Source organism: Hordeum vulgare, chromosome 3H (genome assembly GCF_904849725.1).
Source record: "Hordeum vulgare subsp. vulgare chromosome 3H, MorexV3_pseudomolecules_assembly, whole genome shotgun sequence".
Classification (NCBI taxonomy): domain Eukaryota; kingdom Viridiplantae; phylum Streptophyta; class Magnoliopsida; order Poales; family Poaceae; genus Hordeum; species Hordeum vulgare.
In genome coordinates, this window is record NC_058520.1 from 223,867,326 (window position 1) to 223,875,738 (window position 8,413).

General features: G+C 46.0%; 1 long non-coding RNA gene across 1 annotated transcript; it reads left to right on the forward strand.

Annotated features, from left to right (window-relative positions):
• The first annotated feature begins 1,081 nt into the window (after positions 1-1,081).
• LOC123439822 lies at positions 1,082-3,379 on the forward strand. Its single transcript, XR_006630180.1, has 3 exons — positions 1,082-1,263; positions 1,352-1,702; positions 3,340-3,379. It is a non-coding gene; the product is annotated as an uncharacterized LOC123439822 (long non-coding RNA).
• Positions 3,380-8,413: the final 5,034 nt, after the last annotated feature.

Genomic DNA, 8,413 nt, shown 5'->3' on the forward strand with positions numbered 1-8,413 from the left:
TCCTACATAATCAAGCAGGGTGGATAAGTTAGCTTGATGTTGCCTAGACGGATTGATCATTTGGCATCAAGTCTCAAGCACATTGCAAGCAATATACTTGACACTTGGGGGCTAATGCATTAGCTTTTTCAAGATTATTGAACAAGACCCGGCTCATCTTGAAGAAGATGACCCGGCCCCAGGGGGCTACAGGTTAAAGTTTTTAAGGTTATTAAACGAGACCCGGCTCATCTTCAAGAAGATGACCCGGACCTTGGGGGCTACAGGTTGAAGTTTTTTAGGTTATTAAACAAGACCCAACTCATCTTCAAGAAGATTACCTAACCCTTGGGGGCTACAGGTTGAAATTTTCAAGGTTATTAAACAAGACCCGTCTTGTGACAGCCCAAGATCGACACTCCAAAAGATTCCCCTTTTATTTCATTCTCGTCACGTGATTCGTCTAGTTGTCGCATGCATTATTGCATCATTGGCATCATCCATATTGCATCGGCAATCCATTGCCACCAGTTTCAAAACCTGCATCCGTTATTAGTTGTTGGTTCTCTCCGTGTTTGTCCTTGTCCATTTGAGCTCGACCACACGCACGCGTCCATGGCATCGATAAAATATTGTTTTTAAAAGTTTCCGGAAAATATTCTGGGATTGGGTCAAAACTTGGCGTGCGGTCTTATTCTAGTGTAGGTAAGCTGCGTGCCAAATTTCATCGCAATCGGAATTCGTTTGATAACTGAACGGTCACCGTAGAGGCACCGTCTTCGGTTTATCGTCGGACTTTTTTGGTGTTTAAAATTATCATTGCCAGGCCGCAACTTCCCGCTCTTCCCCACCTAGCCTTTCTAATATAGCCACTAACTCACCTAACCGTAGAGCGCAGCCGAGACCGTTCGATCACGATCGCATGGTGAAAATCGGATGCAAAATCTGTTAACCCTAGCCCTCTTTCACTATATAAAACCCATACCCTGCCTATTTGGACGCTCCCCTAATACTCCACGGGATCCATGCTCCCACCAAATCCTAGCCGCCACCGGGTCGCCTCTCTCTTTCCCTCCCAGCGCCGCAGCCCGCCAGGCCCGATCCAGGCCCTCCATGGCCCATCTGGCCGCAGCCGCCCACAAGTGCCCGAGCGCGCCCGCGTCCTAGCGCCGCCCGAACCACGTGCGCCCCTGCTCGCTCGGGTAGAGGAGCTCCCGAGCCGCAGCACCCTCCACCTTGACCCACGCCGTCCGGCGAGCCCCAACGCCGGAGACGCCGCACCAGGTCTAGGGTCACGCCGCCGCCCATCTCTCCTTCCTCTCACCTCGTCTCTCTCTCTCCTCGTTCATCTCTGTCTCTCTCTTTCCCGCAGGAGCAGCCCCTCCATGGATTTGGTCAGGAGCTCAGCCGCCGTAGTTCGTGCTCGCACATGCCGGGATTCGGTCTGCGTCGATCAGATCCGCATGGATCCGCCACAACACGGCCGCCCGCCGCCGGACTCCCTCGCTTGCGCCGCTGTCGTCCCATGCAACTACTCCCGTGGTCGTTCGGGGGCACGAGGAGAATGATGAGCGGCTTTCCAGACCGCTTCCTCGCCTCATGCCGCTCGTGGGCCAGCCCATCCAGCAGCGTTGACCGGCCCAGTGCCCGCACGGGACTCGCGTTGCCAAGGCTGCGGCCTCCTCAACCCAGCCTAGCACCAGATCTGGCCCCAAGCCCTCTGGTGAGCGCTCCAGCTCAGTCTCTTGCCCGAGGCATCTTTTAGCTGCCCGTCACCCAGTGCACTGCTGTACCAGATTCAGATTCGGCCCGAGTAGATTTTCCTATTAACCGCGATTTATTCTTTTTTAGAAAAATATATATTTTCAAATGCCCGTAATTTTTAAATCGTGCGTCGGATCGCAACAAGTTATATATGTAGAACGTGTAGAATTTCGTGTAGGTTAATATTTTCCAGCTCTCATGCATGTTTAAAGCTTTCAGTCGTGCTGTTTGCATCGTTTGCGTGTCGAAGTGATAGAAATGGTTTAGGTCGTAGTTAATTAACCGCAGCTTCGTTGGAGATGAGCCATATACATAAATGGACTAGAATGACGAGTAGAATCACGTGAACCACTTTATTCTGTCGTTTAACAAACGTAAAATGTGATTAGGACAAATCTGGATAGATTTAGAAAGTAACACTTGGGGTCGGTTCGGAGATGTTATATGTTGCTTCTGGCCTCATTTAAAATGCCTAGATAGGCACATTATCTGTGCTTCACCCCTTGCCATTTTTAACAAAATTTAATATTGTCGTGTAAATAAACGGGAGTGAACTAAATAATTAAATGTGGAGTTTCATCAATATGCAACTCATTGCATATTGAGTTTCACTTAATGTGTAGCGTTTGCTTGTTGTGAATTGCCATGCCCTGCCTTGCATATTTGCTTCATATGTGGATTGCATTATGTCTTGCATGTGCCATGGTGATTTTCGTGTTGATTATTGCTTCCGGTTTGCTTCGTCTCGATAGAGTTTCGCAAGCGTGTCGAAATATGAAGCTCCGTTCGACTACGTTGGTTCATCTGCTTTACGGAGTCATTCTTCTTCCAACACCATAGGGTGCCATGATCCCGAGAAGTAATTCAACATAATACAGGGGGGTCAGTATTGATGGTGTTGGTTGCAAACAGAGCAGCTTATTAACGCTACCCGGGGCAACTCGTCGTCCGGCGTGGTAACCATAGCCCATCCGTCGTGTCCTGAGAACGAGATACGCGGCTTCTATCGGGATCGTCGACACGCCGGGCGGTCTTGCTGGACTTGTTTTACCTTTCTCGAGCGTCTTGTGCGAGGGATTCCGAGGAACATTGGGTTATCTCGAGGTTGAGATTTTCCAATAGGAACCCGAGGAGATCACGGGATTCCCTGATCGAGGTCATTCTGCTGCTGTAGGGTTAAAAATTTCGGAAAGTTGTGCGTGCGGTTATGTGGCAACTTGGAAACTTTGTCTAACATCCAGTTTTACATAATTGTAGTAAAGTTAATTAAAACTTGCCAACTGAGTGTGTAACTGTGTCTGTCTCTTTCATGAGCTCCTTCTCCGATCAAGGACACGGTGGGGTTATGTCTGACGTAAGTAGATGTTCAGGATCATTCATTTGATCATTATTAGTTAACGATCGTTTATGTGTAGATAATCCCCCTCTTTTATTCTTTTACTCGTAAGTTAGTCACCTCAAATAAATGCTTAGTCGTGTGCTGCAGCCTCACCACTTAACCATACCTCACCCATTAAGCTTTGGTAGTTTTGATACCTTTGGAAATGAGATTGCTAACTCCCTGTGGCTCACAGATTACTACAACACCAATTGCAGATATAGGTAAAGGGTTACTTTGACGTGAGCGTGCTGATTGTGCTATTTGGAGTTTCTTCTTCTTCTTCTTCATCGATCTAGGATGGGTTCGAGGCCGGCAGCCTGGTATAGCAAGGATGGACGTCGTTCTTTTATCGTTTATTTTTGTCTTTATACGAACCCTGCTCTTCTTCATGATGATTGTATGTATTGTACTGATGTGACTCTGATGTAGCTTGTGGCGAGTGTAAGCCAACTCATCATACTCATCTTTTCAGTACATGTACTTGTAATGATATCCATTCTTGCGAAAGGACGAGATGCGTTTCTATCCCAGTCGAGGCCCTCGCGCCAAAATAAGGATAGGACCGCATCTTGGGCGTTAAAAGTTGGTATCAGAGAGTACCGACCTAGGAGCCCCCTTGATTGATCGAACTTGGCCGATTCGAGTCTAGTGAAAAACTACTTTGAGTCTAGTTATATATCGGAGAGTAGGATTCTTTTTTCTCCTCTTCGATGCTCTGGTGAGGAATCTTGAAGTAATAATTTTAATTCTACTCCTCTTCTCACTAAAAAAATTAGGATCACGCGGATATCTTTGGAATCTATATGATGTCGATGTGACGGAGCTCTGACTTGGTGCCTCCTATTGTGTTGATTTTATTTCGGGGAGTTAATCTCCAGGGGATTCTTGAGCACATCGTTATCATTCAGATTTCTTAGTATCTCAGGACGGAGGACGGAGAATGTTCAAAATTGCTTCAATACTAGTAGTGGCGAGAGGAGTCTGGCTTCCCCAGCACTGGTGCAGATAGGTCCGGATCTATCGCCATACTTAGTATCGTTGTGATTACGAGGATCTGAGATAGATGAGTTTCCGAGGTCTCTGGTTATGTGTTGACGGATGTGATACACTGGACGGGTAGTGTTATTGCTAGGAGTTGAGTGAAATTCTAGTCCTTGTATCCATGGACCCGATTGCATGACCAGAAATTTCGGGAGTTCTTAGGTGGGAATTCAAGTAGTTACATATAGGACAATCTTCCAACAGATGTACGATGTGAGGTTGGGGTTCGACATCTAGTGGATTCGTTTGTTCATGGTCATCTTACAGCGGTTCTCTTTGTGTCTTAAAGAGTCCTTGTAGCTTGCTACGAGTCGGGGACGCTTTGTATGTTGTGTGCACTGCCTTGTACATTATGGCTACTGTAGCATAGAGCCCGTGTGATCCTATCCACAGAAATATCGAACGAAATATGTGTCATGAATTTGTTCTTGCTTGTTTCATAAGCCTTGTCCTTTGTTTTTTGGGGTATGGTAATTCAAGTTGCTTTGATGTCAAGTGGTGATTTCATATCTTTCCTTAGAGGTATTCTCATATTTTTATGGGAATGCAAATTATTTTGCTCAATCAAATTGTCTTATCAATTTTTTTAGCCAAAGTCGTCATGACAATTCTTTTTCATCCGGTGTGCTTCTCTTCAAGTCAATCCAATCCTTTCCAATTATTGCAAGATCAATCTCTCATTTCATTACGGAGTTTGTCTCATCTGTTCCAAGTTGTCTTTGTTTTCCCCGCCCTCCCGCCCTTTTCTTAAGTGATTAGATTATCATCCAATGCCTTTCTTTTCATTGTTGCTTCTACTATCTTTTTCTTTTCTCTCTTATCTGGTGATACATTTTGAAGATCATCAGGATTTTCAAGTTCATCATTTTTCGTTCGTGTTCTCTTTTCCGGTAGATTCAGTTCAAGTTATCCATGTTCATCATATCCTTTTCATCCTTTAAATTATTTCCCATGTTGAAAATTCTTATCAAGTCTTTCTTGTTGTCATCTCTCTCTATTCTATCCGGTGTGTTGAAGATTCTCAGAAGTTTCTTGTTCTCAATCTGTTCAATTATTCTGAGGTTCTCACCTCATCCAGTTCTCATGTGTATCGGTGCAATATCTCTCTTTCCTAGCAATCCATTCATACGGTGTTTTCTTTCAGTGGCCCCTTAAACTACAGGTTTCTCCCAGGATCTTATCTGGCTCACTAAACTTTCCCCGGAGATCTCTAATTCTTTTTAAATATGACGTAAGAATGAATTCCATTAGTCATATTCCTTCTCAAGGTCAATCTGAATTATTTCATCATTGGCTCAACTTTTCATATTCTTATTCCGGGGTGTCTTAGTTATTCTTGGTGGTGTTCTCCTCATCATTTTTCACCTTGTGAAGACCGAAGGAGTGTTTGTCTCAAATCTTGCTTCATTCTTGTGAGATTCTCATTTCAGCTTTGTGTTATCATCTTGAATTGTTTCCAATCATGAGTAAGCCCTTTCTTGCTATCCCGTGCATTTCAGATTTGTTTTCATTCTTGATCCTCCAGAGGCCATCATTTCAGAAGATTTCTTTGTTCTCAGCTTTCAGTTTTCAATCTCAAATTCTTCTCAATTGTTGTCTCTTCGTTCGTCTCTCAATTATTTCGGTGCTTTGTTCAAGTTTCTTCTAGGCGGCTCAAGATCTCTTCATTCCCATGGTGTTCTTCAAGATTCTTGTGGTAGTACCTCAAGTATTCTTTGTCTTGCATTTCAAAGTGCAATTCTTCCTCCTTTATCCTTTGAGGTGGTGTTATAACGTTCTTGTTAGTGGAGGAGTCTCGAAGAGAAGTTGTTTCAAGAATTAGTTATGTAAACCCATCAAACCCTTTGATCATGAGATATTTTGACCATGGTTTCTTCATTGAGTTATCTTGTATTAGATTTCACCTAAAGCTTTTCCTAAAGATTGTTGTTATTATGGTGATAATCGTTGATCCAAGTTCTCAATATATCCTCTTGGTGTAAGAAGTTTTGCCTTTATTGTTGCATCCAATCAATCCTTGTTTTTGTTAGTGGCTGGTTGTCACCTCATTATTTTGAGATGGTTTTCATAATTCCACTACAAGCTAGTTCTTTTCGTTGTTGATTTTTCAACAACTCCATGCAATCCTCCTTTGTAGGATTCTCTTCAAGTTCAATTGTGGTAGAAGTTTTCATTTTCTTCTCCATCCCTTCTTCCCAATGGTCTAGTTTCTATTCTCTTGTTCCGGAGTTGTTGTGATGTTGCTCTCTTCAATCTATCATCTTTTTCTGTGAATATCATGCTCTTGCCTTGCTTGTCAATTTAGTTGGTTTGTTGTGAATCTTGTCAACATTTTTCCAACTTATCAAATTTTTGTTCCCTTTTCCTATCCGAGTGCTACCGAAATTTTGTGTGAATTCTTGCTTGTTTCTCATATCATTCTTTATCTCTTTGCAACCTTCAAGGATCGCTGGTTTCACTCGTTTGTCAAATAAGAAACTAAGTTTACCTCTTGTTGTCTCATCCTATTCCCATTTTCATTCTTAGACCTCGGGGCAAGATCCTTTGATAGTGTAGGAGAGTTGTGACAGCCCGAGACCGGCGCTCCAAAAGATTCCCCTTTTATTTCATTCTCGTCATGTGATTCATCTAGTTGTCGCATGTATCATCGCATCATTCGCATCATCTGCATTGCATCAGCACTCCATTCCCGCCAGTTTCAAAACTTGCACCCGTTATTAGTTGCCGGTTCTCTCCGTGTTCGACGTTTTCCATTTTGAGCCCGACTACACGCACGCGCCCGCGTCATCCATAAAATATTGTTTTTAAAAGTGTCCAGAAAATATTCTCGGATTGGGTCAAAAGTTGGCGTGCGGTCTTACTCTAGTGTAGGTAGGCCGCCTGCCAAATTTCCTCGCAATCGGAGTCCGTTTGATAACCGAACGGTCGACCGTAGCGGCACCATCTTTAGTTTATCGTTAGACGTTTTTCGGTGTTTCAAATTCTCATTGTCGGGCCGCAAATTCCATCTCTTCCCCACCTAGCCTCTCTAACACACACACTAACTCACCTAACCCTAGGGCACAGCCGAGACCGTTCGATCACGATCGCGTGGTTGAAATCGGATGCAAAATCTGCCAACCCTATCCCCCTTTCCCTATATAAACACCCCTACCCTACCTATTTGGGCGGTCCCCTAATCCTCCTCGGGATCTGCGCCCCCACCAAACCATAGCCGCCACCGGGTCGCCTCTCTCTCCCTCCCAGTGTCGCAGCCCGCCAGGCACTATCCAGGCCCTCCCGGGCCCATCAGGCAGCCGTCGCCCGCAAGCGCTCGAGCGCGTCCGCGTCCTAGTGCCGCCCGAACCGCCCGCGCCCCTGCTCGCTCGGGGAGACGAGCTCCCGAGCCAGAGCACCCTCCTCCTTGACCCACACCGTCCGGCAAGCCCCAATGCCGGAGACGCCGCACCAGGTCGAGGGTCGCGTCGCCGCCCATCTCTCCCTCCTCTCACCTCGTTTCCATCTCCCCCCGTTCATCTTTGTCTCTCCCTTTCCCGCACGAGCAGACCCTGCATGGATTTTCTTCAGAGCTCAGGCGCCGTAGTTCGTGCTCCCACATGCCAGGATTCGGTCCCCGTCGATCGGATCTACGTGGATCCGCCACAGCACGGCCGCCCGCCGTCGGACTCCCTCGCTTGCACCGCCGTCGTCCCCTCAAACTACTCCCGTGGTCGTGCGGGGGCACAAGGAGAATAACGAGCGGCTGCCCAGACCGCTTTCTCGCCTCGCGCCGCTCGTGGGCCGGCTGAGCCACCAGCGTTGACCGGCCCAGTGCCCGCAGGGGACTTGCCTCGCCAAGGCCGCGGCCTCCTCAACCCAGCCCAGCACCAAATCTAGCCCCAAGCCCTCTTGTGAGCGTTGTAGCTCAGTCTCTCGCTTGAGGCATCTTTTAGTTGTCCGTCGCCCAGTGCACTGTTGTACCAGATTTAGATTCGGCCCGAGTAGATTTTCCTATTAATCGGCGATTTATTCATTTTCACAAAATTAAATATTTTATATCGCCCGTAGTTTTAAAATCGTGTGTCGGATAGCGACAAGTTATTCATGTACAACGTGTAGAATTTCACATAGATTAATATTTTCCATCTCTCATGCATGTTTAAAACTGTTAGCCGTGCTGTTTGCATCGGTTTGCGTATCGACGTGATAGAAATGGTTTAGGTCGTAGTTAATTAAACGTAGCTATGTTGGAGATGAGACATATATGTA